The 23,258-nt window shown below is 47.2% G+C and overlaps 1 non-coding gene across 1 annotated transcript; it reads left to right on the top strand.

Annotated features, from left to right (window-relative positions):
• Positions 1–21,896: 21,896 nt before the first annotated feature.
• Positions 21,897–21,968, top strand: TRNAC-GCA. Its single transcript has one exon. It is a non-coding gene; the product is annotated as a tRNA-Cys (tRNA).
• Positions 21,969–23,258: the final 1,290 nt, after the last annotated feature.

Consider the following 23,258-nt stretch of genomic DNA (forward strand, 5'->3'; position numbering starts at 1 on the left):
CCCTCGGAGGGGCCTTGCCGGCGCGGCCCTAGGGTTTGGCGGGCCTCCAGCAACTCCTCTGCAGAGTTAAGGAGACTCACCCCGGCGCCGCCTCGGGCGGCTGGAAACTGTGGGGCGGCAGCGCCCCCTGCCGGCGCGAGACCGCAATAGCTAGGATGCTTCCGGAGCAGAGCCGACCGAAGACGAGGTCCAGGCCTGGGGAAAGGACCTCGCACAGGCTACGGGGGCGGACAGCCCTGCTCCCACGGGAAGCTGGGGCTCATCTGAAATGCCGGGGACGGGCTCCGTCCTTCCTTCCTCCTCTCCCCCACCTCCCCAAAGGGGGCTTCAGGAGTCAGCCAAGGACGTAGCGGGGTCCCCTTCGTGTTCTGAACGGTTGGCCCGACTCCCCGCCCTCCCAAGTCCCTGCTTTCCTTGTGGCAGCCCTCAGGTAACTGGATGCCTTGAATAACTGGATGTCACCATTAGTATTACAAACATCTCTATTATATTCGAATTGTGGTGCTGGCGAAGACTCTTGAGAGTCCCTTGGACTGCAAGATCAAACCAGTTAATCCTAAAGGAAAGCAACCCTGAATACTCATTGGAAGGATTGATGCTGAAACTGAAACACTGATACTTTAGCCACCGGATTCAAAGAACTGACTCATTGAAAAAGACCCAAAAAAAAGAAAAAGACCCTGATGCTGGGAAAGATTGAAGACAGGAGGAGAAGAGGACAACAGAGGATGAGATGGTTGGATGGCATCACCGACTTGATGGACATGAGTTTGAGCAAGCTCTGGGAGATAGTGAAGGACAGGGAAGCCCGGCACGCTACAGTCCAGGGGTTGCAAAGATAGTCGGAGATGATTGAGTGACTGAACAACAACTATTATACTGAGCTTTCCTCACATTATGAGCATCTCAGTTACTACTAAAAGGTTAGAACAAGTTGTCAGAGCTCCTTGGCATCTGGTTATTCTCACGTCAGGGCCCCAGCAGTCCTGAAGAAAATTCTGAAAGACAGCAAAGAATCCAGTCCGATTCCTGATTTGACTTGGATCTTCCCTTCTTCCCAGGCCCACCCACTATGTCTTTCTAGGTCCTGTGTTCACTTGGGCCCTCTGCCAGAGTTAAATGTATGTCTGCCCTGTCTTTTCAATTAAAAATAAAGTTAAAATTTGAACTTGTCACATTAAAACACATTTCTCAACTTTCTTTCCTTTCTATCCCAAGTATTAAAAAATAAACAACAACAACAACAAAACCCACTCAACAAATGCCCTCATCAAGAGCTGTTAAGCGACTTCCCTGGTGGTCCAATGGCCAAGACTCTACTCTCCCAATGAAGAGGGTTCCCTAGTTGGGGAACTAGATTCCACATGCATGCTGCAACTAAGAGTCCAGCATGCTGCAACAAAGGTCCTGCAAGCTGTGCAACTAAGACTGGGCAGAGCCAAAAATAATTTTAAAAAAAAGAGCTGTTAACACACACTGCTGCTGCTGCTGCTGCTGCTGCTGCTAAGTCGCTTCAGTTGTGTCCGACTCTGTGCGACCCCATAGATGGCAGCCCACCAGGCTCCCCGGTCCCTGGGATTCTCCAGGCAAGAACACTGGAGTGGGTTGCCATTTCCTTCTCCAGTGCATGAAAGTGAAAAGTGAAAGTGAAGTCATTCAGTCGTGTCTGACTCCTGGCGACCCCATGGACTGTAGCCTACCACCAAATGTGCCTTCCTGGACAGCAATGATCTTGAGTACATTTCTCAACAGTCCCCCTAAGATGTAGCTTTGACTGCACCCCCAGCAAGTCTTCCTGCCATAGTCAGAGACCCAGAAGGTGCCCGTTGGCACCCCCTTCCCCAGACCCACACCCACCTGCAGGATGTGCTCCCCCTCTGGCTCCATTCAATGGTTTCCACTTCACTCTAGGATTTCATCTATTTGCGTAGCTCAGCCTTCAAGGCTTTGTCTTTCTGCCTTTTGTCTGTCCTCCTCACTCCTGATGACTCAGCCACACAGCCTCTCCCGGAATTTATGACACCTCCTGTCTCAGTCTTTGTCCAACATTTTCCACCTGGGCTATTCTTATTTATCCCTCAGGCTGAGCTTGCATGCCCTGGCAGTGAGATCTCAACCTAAATTACTCTCATGTGTCACCTTCCCTATAGGGACATACAACCGTTTGTGTTTTTATTGGTTTTCAGCTCCGGCTCCTTCCTTGGGTGTTAAGTTTCAGGAGAGTAAAGAAAGCATCTGTCTTGTTCACTGACATATACCCCCAGCACCAAGCCCAGGGCTCAGCTGGGATAGGAGAATGGCTCCGGTGAATACACGAGTGGGTTTGGGGAGCTTGATATTGTTACCACTGAGAGGTTTAGTGATTTCCTGCTGCTGCACATCTGGGTTGGTGGTGCTCGTGGTAAAGAACCCGCCTGCAAGAGATGCAGGTTCGATCCGTGGGAAAGAGATGCAGGTTCGATCCCCGGGGAAGATCCCTTGGAGGAGGGCATGGCAGCCCACTCCAGTATTCTTGCCTGGAGAATCCCATAGACAGAGGAGTCATAAAAAGTCAGACACGGCTAAAGTGACTTAGCACATACGCACACACATCTAGCAGGAAGACGTGCGGTCTAGGTGACAGCATCCCCTGGAAAATTGAAGGGCGGTGGGAAGGGGGCGGGGGAGCAGGCAGGTGAGAAGATTCTAGAGGGGTCATTCTCAGATTCAGATCCCTCCTCGAGCGGGACTGTGTAAGAATACGCGAGAAACACATTCAACGCTTACATTTAACTGCAGAACGTATTTTTGTTGCCATCATTCGGAGTGTGCAAGGGTCTCCCCTTACAAGAACCCCTCTGTCTGGAGAAGGACAACAGACAATACAAGACTTCTCCTCTGAGAGCAGATTTGTGGGTTTGAAGGAAGCTCGCGGGTTTAATAAGCGACTGAGACACTGCTCGAGGCCTCTCAGTTCCCTGGGAACCCCGAGCACCAGGCTGCGAGGCGCAGGAACGTTGAGTCGTTGGGGACCCAGCAGGTGGAAAGGCTGCCCCGGGCCGGGCCAGGCGGGCGCGCCCGGGGAGCGCACGGCAGAGGGCGCCCGAGACCCGAGCCAGGCGCTCTCGGCAGGTGCGCCTGCGCCACCAGGTGAACCGCCCAGACCAGCGCTCACCGCCGCGAGCGCCGGGGAGCGGACCAGGTGAACCGCCCAGACCAGCGCTCACCGCCGCGAGCGCCGGGGACCCGCTCCTTCTCCCCGCCCTCCTCCGCCTCGCCCGGATCTCCCTGTGCTTCGGTGTGAGAACGTGCTAAGAGACCCCCAGGCTATCCGAAAAACATCTGCTGGCCATTTTTACTTATTCCGGTGTGTAGGTGACAGGTGATCTTAAGAAAGACGCCAAGGGCCTTTGGGCTCAGGGCAGGCATGCGGGATGTGTTTGGGGAGCTGGTTTTTGTTTGTGGAGTTTCCATGGGTAGTGGGTTTTGCTTTATTTTTTTCTTTTTAATGTATAGGTTAAAATTTGCCATTCTGGAAAAGTGCTTTTTTCCCCAGAGTGACTTGACACATCTCTAGCGATTTCCCTTCTCAAATGACTGATGGGAAAAGAACAATCGAAACAGGTCAAAATATGAGAGAAACTTCCCAAGGGACTGTTAATCAGTCCCTTTGACTGATAAACTTTGACTCCCCCCTTGCCCCTACTCCCTTACTGGAAGTGAGATTCATTAAGTCAAAAAGGAATGTCAGTGCTGGAAGCCAGTGTTGAAATTAAACCACCTTCTCATTGTTAGGTAGATGGAACAGGAGGCCCAGAGAGGATAAAGGACTTGTACAAGGTTACAGAGCCCTTGAGCATGGTGGGACTGAAGTTTTCATGGTGTGTGTGAAGCTTTCATTCTACACTTTATATAACACAATCACTGCAGAAAAGGAAGGGAACGTGAATGATTTTAACATCCTAGAATCCTGTCTCTTCAAGATGGTAGATGTTGGTATTTTTGCTGTATGCTGCTGCTGCATCGCTTCAGTTGTGTCCGACTCTGTGAGACCCCATAGACGGCAGCCCACCAGGCTCCCCTGTCCCTGGGATTCTCCAGGCAAGAACACTGGAGTGGGTTGCCATTTCCTTCTCCAGTGCATGAAAGTGAAAAGTGAAAGTGAAGTCACTCAGTCATGTCTGATTCCTAGCAACCCCATGGACTGCAGCACGCCAGCCTTCCCTGTCCATCACCAACTCCCGGAGCTTACTCAAACTCATGTCCATCAAGTCAGTGATGCCATCCAACCATCTCATCATCTGTCATGCCCTTCTCCTCCTGCCTTCAATCTTTCCTAGCATCAGGGTCTTTCCCAGTGAGTCAGCTCTTCACAACAGGTGGCCAAAGTATTGGATCTTCAGCTTCAGCATCAGTCCTTCCAATGAATATTCAGGACTGATTTCCTTTAGGATGGACTGGTTTGATCTCCTTGCAGTCCAAGGGACTCTCAAGAATCTTCTCCAACACAATTTGAAAGTATCAGTTCTTCAGCGCCCTGCTTTCTTTATGGTGCAACTCTCACATCCATACATGACTACTGGAAAAACCATAGCTTAGACTAGACGGACCTTTGTTGGCAAAGTAATGTCTCTGCTGTTTAATATGCTGTCTAGGTTGGTCATAGCTTTTCTTCCAAGGAGCAAGTGTCCTTTAATTTCATGGCTGCAGTCACCATCTGCAGTGATTTTGGAGCCCAGAAAAATAAAGTCTTTGTTTCCATTGTTTCCCCATCTATTTGCCATGAAGTGATGGGACCAGATGCCATGATCGTAGTTTTTTTAATGTTGAGTTTTAAGCCAGCTTTTTCACTCTCCTCTTTCTCTTTCATCAAGAGGCTCTTTAGTTCTTCTTCACTTTTTGCCATAAGGGTGGTGTCATCTGCATATTTGAGGTTATTGATATTTCTCCTGGCAATCTTGGTTCCAGCTTGTGCTTCATCCAGTCTGGCATATCACATGATGTACTCTGCATAAAAGTTAAATAAGCAGGGTGACAATATACAGCCTTGATGTACTCCTTTCCCAGTTTGGAAGTCTGTTGTTCCATGTCCAGTTCTAACTGCTGCTTCTTGACCTGCATACAGATTTCTCAGGAGGCAGGTAAGGTGGTCTGGTAGTCCCATCTCTTTAAGAATTTTCCAGTTTATTGTGATTCACATAGTCAACAGCTTTCGTGTGGTCAATAAAACAGAAGTAGATGTTTCCTGGAGCTCTCTCGCTTTTTCTATGATCCAACGGATGTCAATAGTTTTATCAAAACTTATATCAGCTTCCCAAAACCATGTCAGCCCGTTCACGTTGCTCTGTAACCGTGGTGTTTGTGTGTGTCAGTGTATCTACAACACTTCCCCACGTCAGTTAGGGAACAGCTACATCATAATTTCTAACAGACCATTCCGTTGAATGGATATATCTTCGTTACTTTAATCAAACCCTTACTGCAAGACATAAGATTTTTCAAATGTCAAACTCATAAATGACACTACCAAAAATGTCTATTCATATATATATTTTTTGCACATTGGCGTTCACTCACTGATCAATGTGACTTTTGGGGGGAGCACAGTACACAAGTCACAATATTTCCAAGCCCCAATGTCCCCCACCTTTAAGTGGAAGCAACCAGTACTGATCTCCTAGAGGTGTTGGGAGAATTAAATGAGAGCACAGATGGAAAGTTATTAGTGCTGTGCATACAGCAAGTCCTGTGAGTGTTGGTCCATAAAGAAGGCTGAGCACCAAAGAACTGATGCTCTCATATTGTGCTGGAGAAGACTCTTGAGAGCCCCTTGGACTACAAGGAGATCCAACCAGTCCATCCCAAAGGAAATCAGTCTTGAATATTCATTGCATGGACTGATGCTGAAGCTGAAGCTCTAATACTTTGGCCGCCTGATGTGAACGAAGAGCCAACTCATTGGAAAAGACCTCAGTGCTGGGAAAGATTGAAAGCAGGAGAAGAAGAGGGGGACAGATGATGAGATGGTTGGATGGCATCACTGACTCAATGAACATGATTTAATCAAACTCCAGGAGATAGTGAAGGTCAGGAAAGCCTCCTGTACTATAATCCATGGGGTCACAAAGAGTCAGATACGACTTAGCGACTGAACAACAACACAGCAAGTCCTAAATAAATATTGACTATTATAATGTGCATGCTACAATATGATTATTGTTACCACAACCCCTGAAGGCAGGCTGCCTCCTCAGAGTAACCCCCATGGTTTTCCTTTACTCTTTGAACAAGAGCTCCTGGAATTTTGTGAAGATGTTTTAGGTTTGAAACTTTAGTCGCTAAAAGATTTTCATTTTTTTCTAATTAAATTGAGTCTTCGACTATGTCCTGGTTCCACAATTTAATGCCAGTCAAAAAAGAGAAAAGCACCTGGTTCTACACATTTCATTGAAGGTCTTTGAATAATTCCAATGGCCCTAGTCCTTTGTGATTCATAAAGCCGTTCTCCACTTCTTTCCCCTTTGGAAAAGCGGACAGCATAGCCTCCAGGTCCCAGTGCCTTCAAACTAATCTCTGCTTCTTTTTTCCTTCATATTTAGAAGCCTCCACTAATTCACTGTTCTGATAAGGGAGAGGGGGGATACAGCAGAAGCTGTTTTTTCCAAACCTTTGGTGTTAATCTGAGAGGATCCGCAGGTCACAATGGATGGCTTTCAGGTTCATACTCTCATCGGAAGCTTTGGAATCCAATGTCCAGTTCTCGTACAAGTAACCCAACGTATGTGGCATCCACGCTTCTCCAAGGGCTGTCAAAATAGGTAACCTCGACCTTCTTTGAAAAGCTAGATAGAAGGTTCAGTGATAGAGGATCCACTGTGGGGGTCAGAAGTCAGTGACCAAAGTTCAAAGTGCCCAGGGCTTTCCAAACTGCTAGGAATGCCAGTTTCTCCACGCCTCCTGTGCCCTCCTCCTCTGCTCCACGGAACACGGGAGTCAGGACACCCCGAAGATAGTTGGGGTGGGTGTGGCTAGTACACAGGTCCTGCCTGGCCATGAGGTCACAGCACCCAGCCCCGGGGGCTCCTGGTCTGTAACAGATGCACAGAATGTCCCTCGAGTGCCTTCCGCCATGGTGTGTGTCCTTCCTTTCAGTGGTGACCAGTGTCGTATTATAACGGCTCAGGCCTGGTGCGGTGGTTCTTGCCTCAGCTTGGCTAGCACCCCATCTCCCAGGATTCGCTTCTTCCTTGGGTTCTGAGTCAGGGCTGGACATAAGGGAAACGCGTGCCGGCCTGGGAGGTGGAGGTGAAGCTCACTGTGATGTCCTGGAGGCTGGACGGGGACCCGGCACCATTGCCACCTGCCCACAGCGGCAGCATGCGTGCAGCTGTGGGCGGCACCAGGGCCTGAAGTTGCCCCAGCTCCCACCAGGTCTCCTTCCAGAACATCTCCGGGTGGGGCCAAGGGTGCGTACAGCTTCAGGCCCGCAGGCGCTAGCCCGTCTGACGGAGGCAGTAAGACAGAAGCGGGGTCCAGCTTGTCCCCACGAGTTCCAGTTAATCCCTGCAGGGTCGAGTTTGTCCCTGTTCTCACCCACGTCACATCCCACTAACCAGTGATGACGGTGACTTCAGGCCACCAGCAGAGACAGAGGTCTCAGCCCCACCAGCTCCCAGCACTGACTCCTATAGTAAATCCTCTACTCCTTTTAGCCCTGCTTTTCTACTTCTGGGGACTCATCCACAGGAAACAAAGCCAGCATCTCAAAGAGGTACCTGCACCCCCATGTTCACTGCAGCATTATTCACAATAGCCAAGACATGGAAACAACCCAAGTGTCTGCTGATAGATGAGTGGATAAAGAAGATGTGCTGTGTATGTACGGTGGAATATTACTCAACCATAAACAAGAATGACATTCTGCCATTTGCAGCAACATGGATGAAACTGGAGGACATTATACCAAATGAAATAAGCCAGACAGAGAAAGATGAATACTCTACCATGTCACTCATATGTAGGACCTAAAAAGGTCAAACTCATAGAACCAGGGAGTAAAAACAGTGGTAGCAGGGTCTGGGGATGGGGTGGGATGGGGAAATGTTGGTTAAGGGCACAAACTTTCAGTTTTAAGATGAGTAAGTTCTGGGGATATAACATATAGCCTGGTGACTATAGTTAATAATATCATCTTATATGCTTAAATGGGCCTCCCAGGTGGCGCTAGTGGTAAGGAATCTGCCTGCCAATGCAGGAGACACAAGTGGGTGTGATCCCTGGATGGGGAAGATCCCCCAAAGGAGCAAATGGCAATCCACTCCAGTATTCTTGCCTGTAAAATTCCATGGACAGAGGAGCCTGGCAGGCTGCAGTACACGGGGTCACAAAGAGTCCCACACAACTGAGGGACTGAGCACGTGCTCATATGCTTGAAACCTGCTAAGAGGGTGGACCTTAAATGTTCTCACACACTCAAAGGTAACTATGTGAGACGTCGATTAGCTTGACTATGGTGCTCATTTCAGCAAGTATAAAAGTATACATACATGAAATCGTCACGCTGTGCATCTTAAATATATACATTTTGTTTGTCAGTTATACCTCAATAAATCCAGAAACGTTTTTAATTTTAAAAAAACTGCAGCAAATGTGTCTTTCTGGTGGGAGAAGTTGACAGTGGGGGAGGCTATGTACACATGAGTAGAGGTGAAGAATGTATGAAAATTTCTACATCTTCTGCTAATTTGCTGTGAACCTAAATATAAAGTCTATTTTCACAAAAAAAGAAAAGAAAAGCAAGAGAAGTTTCTAGTGCCTCGAAAATGTGATGTGAGAGCTACAATTTCGGTACAAGGGAAAGTGAACGGCACAGTACTTAAAGCAGGGGTTCTGCGCCACACACTGCTGAATGGCCGGGAGGCAGGCAGCTCACGTCAGTGGCCGCAGGAAGAGGAGGACCAAGTGACTCGGAGGGGTGCTCGGAATAACACACCCAAAGCGCTGAGAACACCGCCTGACATACACTAGGGGCTCAGTGTGCTTGCTATTATTATAATTCTGCATTTTAACCCAACAAATAGCACTTGAGCAATTAACCATCTACCCTCTGAGATAATGATCATAAAAGGGCTTATTTGCCAAGAGAACCTCGAGAGAAAGCTGCAAGGCTGAATTCAAGCAACCCTTCCCTTGAGGGGCCCTTCCTCAACCCAGACTGTTTCCCATCCTTTCCTCTTTGCTACGTTTTTTTTTTTTTTTTTTTTTTTTTTTCTTTATATCTTTTATTTCTCCAGGCCAGAATGCTGGAGCGGGTAGCTGTTCCCTTCTCCAGAGGATCTTCCCAACCCAGCAATAGAACCAAGGTCTCCTGCATTGCAGGTGGATTCTTTACCAGCTGAGCTATGAGGGAAGCCCGTGTTTAAATAGATACAACTTATTTAATCTACTAAGTTTTTTAAATGAACCAGTTTATTTGTTTTATTTTTAACTTAATTTTTATTTTATGTTCGAGTACAGTTTAATCAGGTCTCCCCAGGTGGCACTAGTGGTAAAGAATCTGCCCCCCAATGCAGGAGACGCAAGCGATGTGGGTTTGGTCCTTGGGTTGGGAAGATCCCCGGGAGAAGGGAATGGCAACCTGCTCCAGTATTCTCGCCTGGAGAATCCTATGGACAGAGGAGCCTGGCAGGTTACAGTCCATGGGGTCGCAGAGAGTCGGACACGACTGAGTGACTAAACAACAGACAAGTACTGCAAATGCTCCCCGACCCCCATCACTCAGGATGCCGGTGCTGGACCCGGGAAAGGGTGGCGCAGCAGTGGCCTCACTGCCTGTAGGCTTATCCAAGAGCACTCCCAGGGACCTGTGCCAAACTCCTGTCCTCCACGTCCATGAGAGTGCGTGTGGAATGCAGCCTGGTGCATGTCTGGCTGCAAGGGAGCAAGGGCAATAGGGTTCCAGCTTTGCAGGCTCTAAGATCAGAAAGGCACCCCTGGAAAGAGATGGAACTGGTTGGTAAGTGCCAGTGGACCCACCCAACAAAAACCCAGATAGCGTTTCTTATCCTCTAATGGACTAGGAACCTCAACCACTGGCAAGGGCCAAGCAGCCTTGAGAAACACGATTTATAGTAGCACTGAGCAAGACAAAGATTTTATTTTTTTGGCATTTATTTATTTATTTGGCTGCACTGGGTCTCAGTTGCATCATGCTGGGTCTTCGGTCTTCACTGTTGCATGTGGGATCCACTTCCATGACCAGGGATCAAACCCCAGCCCCCTGCATTGGGAGAATGGAGTCTTAGCCACTGGACCACCAGGCATGTCCCAAGATTTTGTTTTAAATTTACTTTCAGATTCTCAGGTTTTGGTGAAGCTCTCGAATATTATCTGCCTCCCCCAACACTAAATCTGCCTCTTACAGACACTCCTGAAATCACAGCCTGATTGTGTAGGCATCTGAATGTTTTTTAAGGAAAGTTTTCATGTTTAAAATTTTAAAATCTATCTTACTTTTATTTAAAATTTTTAAAAGTTGAATACATTCACTTTTTGATTGCGCTAGATCTTCGTTGCTGTGTGCTGTGTTCTAGCTGTGGCGAGCGGAGGCAACTCTCTAGCTGTGGTGCACAGGCTTTTCGTTGCGAGGCTTCTCTGCTTGCAGGGCTCAGGCTCTAGGAGCACGGGCTTCAGCAGTTGCAGCATGCGGGCTCAACAGTTGTGGCAACGAGCTTAGCTGCCATGCAGCATGTGCGATCTCTCCAGACTAGGGATCAAACTCGTGCCCTGTCCCCTGCATTGGCAGGTGGATCCCTACTGCACCATCACAGAACTCCAGGAAGGTTCTCAGAGGTGCACAAGAACCTAAAAACACTGAGAAACACTGTGCTGAGGGTAGTGGGGTTCACCTATGACACCCCTGAGCCTGAGTGGAGGCAGGGCCTTTATGGGCTGATGGCCACTGTGAAGACAGATACCCCCAAGTGTGTGGTCCTGTGGGAGCCCCCAGCGCCCTCCACCCCAGGGTCCCTTACTTACTGACCCTTTTCAGCTAAATGTGGGTGTGCATCATGGTCACCTGCAGAATTTGTTCACATACAGAATTCTGGTCCCCACCCTAACCCAGATCTACTTAGAGAAACCAATTTGACCAGATAGCCATATTTTTAACACACTTGATGACTGATTTAGATACAGCACCAAATTTGGGGACCAAGAGAAGTCTGTGCTTTGTTTCTTCTAGGTCCTGGCTTCCTCTCCTGGTACACCCTGCCCCATTCTGACTGCCATCATGGTGATTCAGGACAGTCAGGGTACCTGCCAGGGACAGGTGAGCACTCGTCAGCCACTCAGTGACCCATGGGGCATGTGTCAGGCTCCTTATGCTGTCAGAGCCAGCATGTGCAGGCTCCTTATCTGGAAAAATGAAGGCTATCACTCATAGGAGGTACCAGAGAGGAATGACTCACATCAAGAACCTTGAAATCTGCAGATAAAAGGCAGCACCGATTCCCCACTGGAACTGCAGTCACAGAGACCACTCTTCTAGGTGGGCACGAGGTCCTTGCAGACCATCTGTGTGTGAAAACACCCACCGCTCCACAGTCAACCCGTCTGTGCCCTTCACCATCAAAGTCACCATCCCCACTGGGTGTTAGTCACTCAGTCGTGTCCGACTCTGTGTAACCCCATGGACTGGAGCCCAGCAGGCTCCTCTGTCCGTGGGATTCTCCAGGCAAGAATACTGGAGCGGGTAGCCATGCCCTCCTCCGGGGGATCTTTGTGATCCGGGAACTGAACCCAGGTCACCATCCCTACACCACGCTGCAAAGACACACTGTTGCGTGAGGACCACTGCAGGGCATTTCTTCCTGAGTCTCACTCCAAATGTTTCTGCCTGGGATCAGCCCCAGCCATGGGACCTACTGGTTGCATTGAACGCTGTTGTCATGTCCCCGTGGACCTTACACTCTCTTTATTGCACTGAACAGCAGTCAGCACTCCAAGGGGTGAAGGGCACTGGATGACGCCCTCGCCAGGCGGCCAGATGTCGCCATGGGGCCAGCGGCTTTTATCCTGCGGCTGCTGAATTTCACGTATATCATATTTATCAGTGGGAACGTTGTCAGTTTTATAAATGGAAACTGAACAACCATAAATCATTCTGTGGGGAGGTAACTGTGGGGGACGAGGGGTAGGTCTGCTTGTCAGCCTGCCAGCCAGGTGTGTTCGTCCAGCAAGCAAGCAAATCTGCAGAGTGACCCCTGGCCCAGCTGGTGCCCACCATTCTTTCTGCTGGGAGACACACCCTGGCAGACAGGGCAGAAGACATTCGCCAGCCTTGAAAGCTTCATTGGCCTGTTTATAAGATATTCTTATATTTCCCTGTTCTTTCCACAATGTCAAGGTCACAGGATCAGAGTAACTAAACATATGTCTCAGAGCCTGAACATATACACAAGTATTACTGTTTGGTCTCCTACTTTGGGGTTATCCTGGTGGCTCAGACAGTAAAGAATCCACCAGCAATGCAGGAGATTCAGGTTTGATCCCTGAGTTGGGAAGATCCCCTGAAGAAGGAAATGGCAACCCACTCCAGTATTCTTGCCTAGAGAGTCCCATGGACAGAGGAGCCTGGCAGGTTACAGTCCATGGGGTTGCAAAGAGTCAGACATGACTGAGCGACAAACACTTTCACACTTTTACCTTACCTGCCTTCCATGCCCATCACTACAAGTTGATTTCCTCGAGGTCTAGTCTAACTTCTTCAAGTTTGTTTTATTTTCTGGCCTCACCATGCAGCATGTGGGATCATAGTTCCCTGACCAGGGATTGAACCCATGCCCTCTGCAGAGGAAGCACGCAGTCTTGACCACTGGACTGCCAGGGAAGTCCCAAGTTGAGATGATACTGCATGACTAATGGATTACACCCACCTCTGAGCATTTACTGTATATACGCAGCGCAGGGACCTTCGGGAAGCCATGGTCTGGTGGACCCCATGATTAGCCCCATTTTACAGATGGGAAACTGAGGGTCAAAGAGGTCAAGTAACTTGCTGGGGTTCCCCCAGCCAGTTAGTGGCAGAGCCAGAGTTAGAAATTACATTCAGTCTGTTTTCAAATTGAGATTGTTACAATAGGATGACGAGGGCTTCAGTAGACGGTGCCAGGGGCGAGGATCCCCGGAAAACATTCCAAAAATCGGGAGCTTCAATCTAACACCACTTTGTTGTGACAGCTTTTTCAAGGGCAGAGAATGTCGGGGAGTAAAAGACAGTCAAGAAAACAGCCTTCTTTCACTCTTCCCAAACAAGTTGTGTTTCTTTCTGAGCTATGTAGAAAGCATTTATAAAATTAACAAGCTGTTAGATTTTGAGGGGGCTATATTTTTTGCTATGAATTCCTGGGGGTCTTTGTCCTGTAGTTATTGAAATTTTCTTTGCTTTACGCATGATCAAGTTTTGTAATTAGTTTTCCGATCATGTAAAAGAGTGAATGAACTCCTAAACATCCCTCACTCAAAGCTGTCTCTTCTTTCTCTCTAGATGTAATGTTCTCTTGAGTCTCACTGAGAATAAGAATATAATCAGTTTTTTAAAAGTGTTTAAAACTGTCGTTCCCTTGGAGGCTTTCAGACTTGGGCGTGAGTCTGTGTTACCTGCAGGGCTTGTTCGAGCCAGACTGCCAGGCCCGACTCCCAATCTTCTGATTGAGCAGATCTGGGCTGCAGCCTGGTACAGGGCTGAGACTCTCACTTGGGCACCAGGTCACGGCTGCTCAGGGCTGCCCAACAAACAGGGTCCCAGCCTCTGCTTTTCCCACCCCCTCACTCACACCCCTCCCTCATCCACACTCCCCGGGGGGTTGGCCCCCAATGCCGGGCCCTGCCTGCAGAGAGGTTGGACAGTCCCTGTCACCTGCAGCCGTCATCCGTCCCAGGGGTCGCTGACACAGAGCACAGGAGGGAGCAGACGGCTCCTAACCCCGTGGAACACACCAGGGTGGCGGCATTTCAGGTCAGGCCTGCCTCTAGGCCATCTGGGTTTTTCTGGTCCCTTGAATCACGTTCTGTGGGGTCCACATCTCTTCCGCCTTCACACAGACTAAGTTCCGCATTGCATGCTTGAGGCTACTGACCCAGATACTACTTTCAAGAAAAAGGCACAATCAGGCACCTGTCAGACAAAAAGGCAAGTACAGGAAGCAGCTTCTGGGAGGTGGTGTGCCGTTGGCGCAGCTGAGAGGAACGGCAAGTTCCCATCTCCAGGCTGGTCTCGCCCACGTCAAGCTCAGGTTTCTGCATGGGCAGAGACAGCAGCGGTGGTTTTTCTCCCCTTCTCTCCAATCGAGTCCTGTGCTGCTTTCAAGTTACTCCTTGGGACGGACCCTGAACCTCTCTCAACCCACACCCTCCTTTCATCTGCTCCGTCCGTCCCCACACCCTCCTCTGCCTCAACGTGACCTTTCCTCACCCAGACTGCATTCTGGTCCCTTGCTGGCTGCTGATCACGTAGGCGGGATGCACTGTGGGGAGCTCTAGGCTTCACCCCACCTCCTGCAGCTCCCCTGAACCCAGGCTGAGATGGGCCCAGGAAAGGTGCCAGGGAAGGCTTCAGACGGTAAAGAATCCTCCTGCAATGCGGAAGACCCGGGTTCAATTCTCGGGTCGGGAAGATCCCCTGGAGGAGGGCACATGGCAACCCGCTACAATATTCTTGCCTGGAGAATCCCCATGAAGAGAGGGCTGCAGTCCACGGGGTCACAAAGAGTCAAAAACGACTGAGCAACTAAGCACAGCAAGGTGCCCAGGAAGCCTCCTCAACCACCAGGGTTCCCAAGAGCCTCAGGTGCGGAACCAGACAGAGTGGAGATGACAGCATGCAGAGAGGACAGCAGGAAATGAGGTCAAGGAGATGCTGCTCCTCTGGCAGCTCCGAAGGGTCCCAGCAACCCAGAGCAGAGGAACGGATTTACACAGAGACTGCAGGTTCCAGGGCTACCACCTGTCCTCCCATGAGCAGAACCAGAATCCAAGCCAAAAAGGGGAGTGAGGAGTGAGGAGTGACTGTCCCTCCCTTCCAGGGCTCCCCAACCTGGCCACAGAGAAGGGCCGGTCAGACATGGGTCTTTCCCGGGCAGGTCAGAGAAGGGGAAGTCCTGCCTGCGTGAGCAGCAGCATCGGCCTGGGTTGACCCACCGGTCATCTCTGCCACCCCACAGAGATGCTCAGACCCTCCCCTACATGGTGAAGGGCTAGGTTGCTGTGGGCTGACCACTGTTATCAGGCCAAGTCAGGAACACAGGGGCCTGGCAGCTTAACCACAGTGGGGTTGACCAGACATCCAGGGGCTGAATCCTTAAAAGCACACTGCTCAGAGCTAGCCTCCCATGTACGTACATTCCCAACACAGCACAGGGCCCAAATTCAAGTGCCTGCATTTCAGTCCAGCTGTCAGCATTGTAGGAGGCCAACAGGCCCCCACTACTTGGGAAGATGGCCTAGGGTCCAAGGGAAATCTTACCAAGATGGTTTTTGCCCAAAAGGGTCCAGGTCTTGGTCTAGGATTGGGGGTTCCACTCTAGGACCCTGGCTCTTTGTACCCACCTGCTGCCAACCCCCTCAGGGTCCTTCTGAAGGGCTGGCCATGCCCACACCGAGCACCTAGATTCGCCCTGACCCCAAGTAGTCTAGTGCTGCTGTTCAGTCACTCAGTCGTGTCCAGCTCTTTGCTCCCCCATGGACTGCAGCACGCAAGGCTTCCCTGTCCATCACTGTCTCCCAGAGTTTGCTCAAACTCATGTCCATTGAGTCAATGATGCCATCCAACCATCTCATCCTCTGTCACCTTCTTCTCCTGCCCGCAATCCTTCCCAGCATCAGGGTCATTTCCAATGAGTCGGCTCTTCACATCAGGTAGCCAAGTATTGCACCTCAGCTTCAGCATCAGTCCTTCCAATGGAAATTCAGGGTTGATTTCTGAGTGACCACAGACAAGTCCACAACCCTGAGTCAGACTGGGCACAGACCAGCCCACCAGAATGAAAGCTTCAGGACAAGCCCATCATCAGGGAATGAGTTAGTAAATGTATCCACACCACAGAAGTGTATCCACACCACAGAACCCTACATCATCATTAGATAAAAAAAAGTACTGATACAAAATGAACTTCAAAATGCATTGTCATGCGAAAAGAGCTGGGTGCAGAACAACGTAATGTGTATGGAGAGGACAAAGAGGGTATTTGCATATATTTCCATATCACCTCTGATTTTGCAGGAAACTCATAACATAGGCTGTCTCTGAGATGCACAGGGAAAAGACAGGAAGAAATTCTTTCAATCTGCACCCTTTTGAATTTCAACTGTGGGAATATGTTAGCTCTTCACTAAAAACTTTAAAGTTAAAAAAGTCAGGAAGGGATAAATTAGGAGTTTGGGATTAGCAGATACAAACTATTATATATATATATATATATAAAATAAACAGCAAGATCCTATGTATAGCACAGGGAACTAAGCACAGTGTCTTGTAATAAATATAACGGAAAAGAATCTGAAAAAGACTGTATATATACGAAACTGAATCACTTTGTTTTACCCCAGAAACTAACACAACATTGTAAATCAACTATGCTTCAATTAAAGAAAAACGATGACTCTGAGATGTGAGATGTTAGTCTGGACGACTGGGTTGACTAAAAATATGGAGCCAGGAAAGAAAGGGAAGCGTTTGGGAAGAGAAAATAAATTTAGACTTCAACTATTGAGGTGGAAATGCAAGAAATATCCAAATTAAGATGTTTAGCAGAAAACTGAAGACATGTGAAGAGAGCTCACAAGATGACACGGTACTGAAAAATGGAGACTTGGGGCCACGATTTCAGAAGATGTGGGACTACATGATGGGCTGGTCTTCAGGTGAAAGGGGCAGAAACCTAACTCCACCTGCCTTAAAATATAAAGGGGGGAGGGAATCTATTAGAATAAATTACTGTGAAATCCAAGGAAAGGCACAGATAGGCCTGAACCTAGGCACTGAAAACACATTGTCAGAATGCCAAGCGGGGAAAGGTAGGTCCTTTTACATAAGTTCAAGAAAGGATAAGGGAATTGTTACTCAGCTCTAGTCCCAGGGCACAAGCATGCAGCCACACAGAAAGTTTCAGAGGCACCCCCATCACTGGGTGTGCATCTCACACCAACGCCACACCTGCCCTCTGAAACCAGCCACAACTGACACACAGATCAGCTAATCCCCAAACCCAAGCTTCCCACAGCTCCACACGAGGACAGTGCTCGTGTGGTTGAACAAGCAACACAGTTCTCCCCGCCGAGCGAGCGATAAGGTCAACGCACACAGAACAAGCATGACACTCCCGATCCCTACCGTGCTTCTGCGGCTCCGGCCACCTTCCCGCTCGCCGCCATCCACAGACAGTCCCAGCCACTTGTCCATGAGTTGCTCCCCCGCTGCTCCAGGCTCGCATGGTCCACAGAGCTCTAGTCCCAGGTTTCCTAACGACGTAAGGAAGAGACACAGAGGAGTCTATCAGTTCAGTTTAGAGCACACACTCAACAGACTGGAAAAGAGGACAAGGCCCTAAAAAACGTGCACCCTGCCCATAATTTACATTCTTCTCATGAGGGGCAGTGCCTGTGACCCTTCACCTTGAATCTGGGCTGGTTTACAACTGTTCTAACCAACAGAGTTCAGCAGAGGAGGGCTCGTGCGGCTTCTGAGGCCAGGTTAGAAAACGCCATGAAACTGGAAGCTGGCCTTCAGATGCTCGATTTGGGCGAAACCAGATACCACGTCAAAATTGCAACAGTGCTGTGTCTCCTGTGCTGGTGCCTCGGGTACCGGCCTGGAAGAACCACACACACCTCCCGGCCCACGACAGCCAGTGTCCACCACCTGCCATGTGAGTGAGCCACACTGAGCATCCAGCCCCGTCGAGACTTCGGGTATCTGGCCTAGACAGCACACAGGCCACCTCAAGCAAGAGCCTCCCCTTAGTCCTTCCCAAATTCTTATTCCACAAAATCATGGGGAGAGTTATATGGCTGGTGGTTTGTTTTTAATTAAAGTAAGTTGATGTACAATATTACATAAGCTACAGGTGTACAATATGGGGATTCCCAATTTTTAAATGTTATACTCCAATATGATTATCATAAAATATTGGCTATAGTCCCTGTGCTGTACGAGTTACCCTGTGGCGTATTTTATACATGAGGGTGTGTACCTGTAGGTCCCCTTCCACTCTGTTGCCCCCTCCCTTCCCTCTCCCCGCTCGGAACCACTAGTTTGTGCTCAGGGTTTGTGTGTCTGCTTCTTTTTTGCTACAGTCACTAGTTTGTCGTGTTTTGTCTGTTTTGGGGCTGGGGAGGGGGAACGCTGCGTCGGGTGTGGCTTCTCTCGCCGTGGCATACAGACCTCTTCAGTTGTGGGCCTTGGGCTTAGTTGCTCCACACTATGCGGGACCTCAGTTCCCAGAGCAGGGATCACCCCTGTGTCCCCTGCAGTGGAAGGCAGATTCTTAACCACTGGACCACCAGGGAAGTCCCTGTTGTATTTTGCCGTAAGTTACTAAGTTTTAGGGGTGGTTTGTTACGCAGCAACAGTAACAGACAGGTTTTGGCGCTGGAGGCGAGGTGCTCAATATGAAAACAGGTCTTAGGTGTGTGGGACTGGCTTTGGGACTGAGCCAAACAAAGCTCAGAGCTCAGGGGACTGGAGGAGACTTAATAATAGTCTGAAGGACCTCAAAAGAGGCTGTCAGTGGTGGCTTAAAAGGAGAATGAGGGAAATGCTCTTGGAAAAAGGAGGAAAGCAGATGCTTGTTATAAAGTGGCAAAAAGTTCAGCAAAATTTTGTGCCTCCCATTTTCCAGTTTTTAATTTATTTTATTAAAAAAAAATGTATTTGGCTGCTTTAGGTTTTATTGCAGCACGTGGGATCTAATTCCCTGACCAGGGATCAAAATCTAGCCCCCTGGATTGGGATCTCAGAGTCTTAGCCACTGGACCACCAGGGAAGTCCCCTATTTTTAAAACAGGAGTATCTATAAGCATCTATAAGTTTCTATAAGATATCTATAGATATCTTATAGATATCTATATCTATAAATATCTATATTATATATATGTATCTATTATAGATATCTATAAGTATCTATAAGTTTTCCCATGCCAAACACAGTAGTTTAAGTGAGTGGAAAGCAAATCACATGATTCTTTAATTCACAGATCTTCAGAGAGGCACTGTACTCAAGAAAGCTCATTCGTAAAGCCTCTTCTGGTTGGGGACCCAGCTTAGATGGCAGGACCCAGCCTTGGTCTCTGATGCTGTAATGGTATGAGATTTTAGTGGGTCAAGAGACTTCAGTGGATTCTTGGGAGAAGAGGAGCACTTTGCATGTAGGAGAAATGTAAATAATTCATGACCAGAGGGTGGACTATGGTCATTTGAAAACATGGTCCCAAAATTTTTGACCCTGCTCTCATTGAGAAGTGGGGTCCACTCCCCCCTCCCCTTGAATCTGGGCCGGCTGATACAGATTCAGTAATGGAGTCGTGAAGCAATACAGTAGTGGAATTGTGAAAGTGACCTTGTGTGACTTCTGGTGTTAGGGCAAAAAGAGCAACTTCTGCTGGGACACTTCGGGACACTGCCTCTGGGTGAAGCCAGCTATCGTGACCCCCTGAACCTGCCAGATGGAGAGGTCAGGTGGAGGTCTTTCAGCAGACAGACCCAGCTGAACTTTCAGACAAGTCAGCAGTAACTTCTCAGAGCTGTTATGACTATTAAATAAGTTAACATATGGGAAACATCCCTGAAAGGTGCCTGGCACATCCTAAGTGCTGTATGAGTGAGTGTTGTTATTACTTATCATGGTGGAAAACCAACAGAAAATGCCTAATCGGAAAAGAAAGAACACGTAGCCATTTAATTATTTCTAGTCTATGAGGTTGCACAGAGTTGGACACGACTGAAGAGACTTAGCAGCAGCAGCAGCAGCAGCAGACATGGATGTAAATACCAAAGTAATTAGGTAAAAATGGTTGCCTTTGAGGAAAAGGGAAGAAAAGAAGAAATAAGAAATTGCTTATCCCTTCCAACAAAATGGTAGAAGTGGTCGATTCTGATGTGCATTATAACTGAGAAAAATTAAAATTAATAATAAAGAAAGATGAAAAGTGAGAAGATGTCAAGCCATGGATAAGGAAAGTAGTCACTGTAGTTCTTGGATGGTGGAAAGTCAAATGGTTCTATAATGTTAGAAAAAGAAGGTAGAGATCAAAATACCGACTTCCAGCAGCACATAGAAGGTGTCCACAGAAGGAAAGACTTGCTGATTTTTGCTTAATCCAAGACACAATATTATGTTTTTGATCAGAAAGAAACATAATAGTTGGGCTCAGTAATGTCCATACTGCTGCAGCACAGTGTCCACCATTATTTAATGTGTTACTCTAGTCCTCCCCCTCTTCTATTCATTTGTGGCACGCTAAATAATCTGTGAATACTCACAGGCAAAATGTACCTTTTTGTTTTTCCAAATTAAACCACTGAATATGAGAACATCAAATAAAATTGCAGGTTTAAAGCAAACTTATTCTCTTAAAGTTCCCCTTTTGTCAACACTGCCATTCTCTTACAAATATATCTTCTAGATGGATTGGTTCTTACCAGTTAAAACAATCAATTGCCTAAAAGCTTTTCATAAAAAAAAAAAGAAACAAAAGCTAACCAGATCAGCCAGAATATGAAATCACTTCATTAAAAATAATATTATAAGATAGTCTGACAAAAATATATAAAAATATGTCTCAGATTTTTAAAGAGAGAAATAAACTCATAACTTCAATTGAAAATGAAAAATAAAATATAAAACAAATGTGCAGAAATTTAAAAAATAGATCTATTTTTAAAAAGAAACCACTAGAAATCTTAAAAGTGAAAAATACAACCATCGACATAAAATATTCAACCAGTGGAATATGCGCAACACCTGACATGGTCAAAGATAAAGTCAGTGAACTGAAAAATAATCTTGAGGAATTAACTCAGGAGGCAGTACACAGAGGCAATAATGAGAACCAAAGAGACTTGGAAATAAAATCGAGAGAGTCAAAGAAACATGTTAACAAGAGTTCCAAAGTACACACAAAAGAATGAATGGCGTGATGAAGATGAAACATTTTTTAAAATAGCACAGATACTTTGCGAAGATTAAAGAAATGTGTTCTCTGTGCATGTTGAATATCAAGCAGGACAATTTTTTAAAATAAATTTCACACAGTGAAACTTGAGGACATTAAGGATAAAGGGACAATAGTAGAAGAAAAGATAGAAGGGAAAAAAAGATACATTATCTACCAAGAAATTTCAACAGACTTATCAGAATAGTAAATGCCAGGGTAATAAGGTAATAGTGTCAAAAGTGCTCAAAGACATGTCTGCATAAGTGAAGTCGCTCAGTCGTGCCCGGCTCTTTGCGACCCCATGGATAGTAGCCTGCACCAAGCTCGTCCGTCCATGGGATTTTCAAGGCAAGAGTACTGGAGTGAGTTGCCATTTCCTTCTCCAAGGAATATTCCCAACCCAGGGATTGAACCCAGGTCTTTCACATTGTAGACAGATGCTTGTCTGCATAGGTACTATTACTATCTCTTGAGGAGTAAGCTGAGACACTACTAGCTTAAGCAATTTTCTCAAGATTCCACGGGTGGGATTTAAACCCAGAAGCCTTAACTCCAAAATTCTTAGAGATGGAACTGCCCTGCATTTATAGGAACATAATAATAGAATAATAGAACATAATAAAAGAACAATTTACCAAGCAACAACTAGACTAAATATTTAACAACAGGAAATGAGAAAATTATGGTATGGTCACATAACAGAGGCTTCCCTGGTGGCTCAGATGGTAAAGCGTCTGCCTGCAATGCAGGAGACCCAGGTTCAATCCCTGGGTTGGGAAGATCCCCTGGAGAAGGAAATGGCGATCCACTCCAGTATTCTTGCCTGGAAAACCCCATGGATGGAGGAGCCTCATAGGCTACAGTCCATGTGGCCGCAAAGAGTCGGACACGACTAAGCGACTTCACTTTCACTTTCACATAACAGATGACTGAACACCAATTAAAATGAATAAAATGTACCTACACCCATGCACATGGATAATCTCTAAAATATAATGTAGCCTCTGCCAGAAACATGCATCTAGACATCTGAACCCTCCAGCTAAAGAAGCTTGAAAGACTGATAAGAATCATTAATGGTGAGGTTCAATACTTTTCTTCTGAAAAATTTCCTCCAGGCAAATTTACCTATGTTACATCTTTTCAACAATTTTGAGATTTGAAGGAGAGAAAGAAATAATAGAGTCTATTGTTTTGACAACAGAGAATGTTTAAGGCATCTTAAGTTTAATAGGGTAACAATCTAATCATACCTATAGAAGTAATGTGAACAAATGAAACACAGTTAATTCAAAATCCGCATGATCCTTTTTATAACTGACCTCTTCTCAGTCTTGATTAGAACCACTTATATATAAATTGTGATTGATCCTCTTCTGTTGACTTATAATAGAGATGCAACAGATTATCTTATAGTTGTCAGGAACAAGGAAAAGTGGAATTTGAGAGTGAAGTTAAGATTATTCCTAAGGACTTAATGTGTGCTCAGTCGCTTGTGAAAGTGAAGTCGCTCAGTCATGCCCAACTCTTTGTGACCCCATGGACTGTAGCCTACCAGGCTCCTCCCTCCATGGGATTCTCCAGGCAAGAGTACTGGAGTGGGGTGCCATTTTTGTCCAACTCTTTTTGGCCCCATGGACTGGAGCCCACCAGGCTCCTCTGTCCATGGAATTCTCCAGGCAAGAATACTGGAGGGGGTTGCCATTTCCTCCTCCAGGGGATCTTCCCAACCCAGGGATCAAACCCGAGTCTCCTGCATCTCCTACACTGACAGGCAGGTTCTTTATTACTGTGCCACCTGGGAAGCCCTAAGGACTTGTATTAGGAAGCTAAAAATGCTTGACAGCAACCATCCATAAGATGATATCACATTGAGAGACAGTCCTTAGAATCTCAAACATTTGTTTAAAATGAATAATTTTGGCATGATACCCCTAATTGGCCTGAGGACAGGCAACCAATGCAAATACAGTAGCTTTTCCCCAACTATTCAATGACTAGACAAATAAATACTAAACTTTTGAACTTAGAAAGGGAGTTTTACATTTGGATGGCTGAGACTAGTTTAT

The sequence above is a fragment of the Bison bison genome, unplaced genomic scaffold (assembly GCF_000754665.1).
Source record: "Bison bison bison isolate TAMUID 2011002044 unplaced genomic scaffold, Bison_UMD1.0 scf7180017864299, whole genome shotgun sequence".
In the NCBI taxonomy this organism is placed as follows: domain Eukaryota; kingdom Metazoa; phylum Chordata; class Mammalia; order Artiodactyla; family Bovidae; genus Bison; species Bison bison.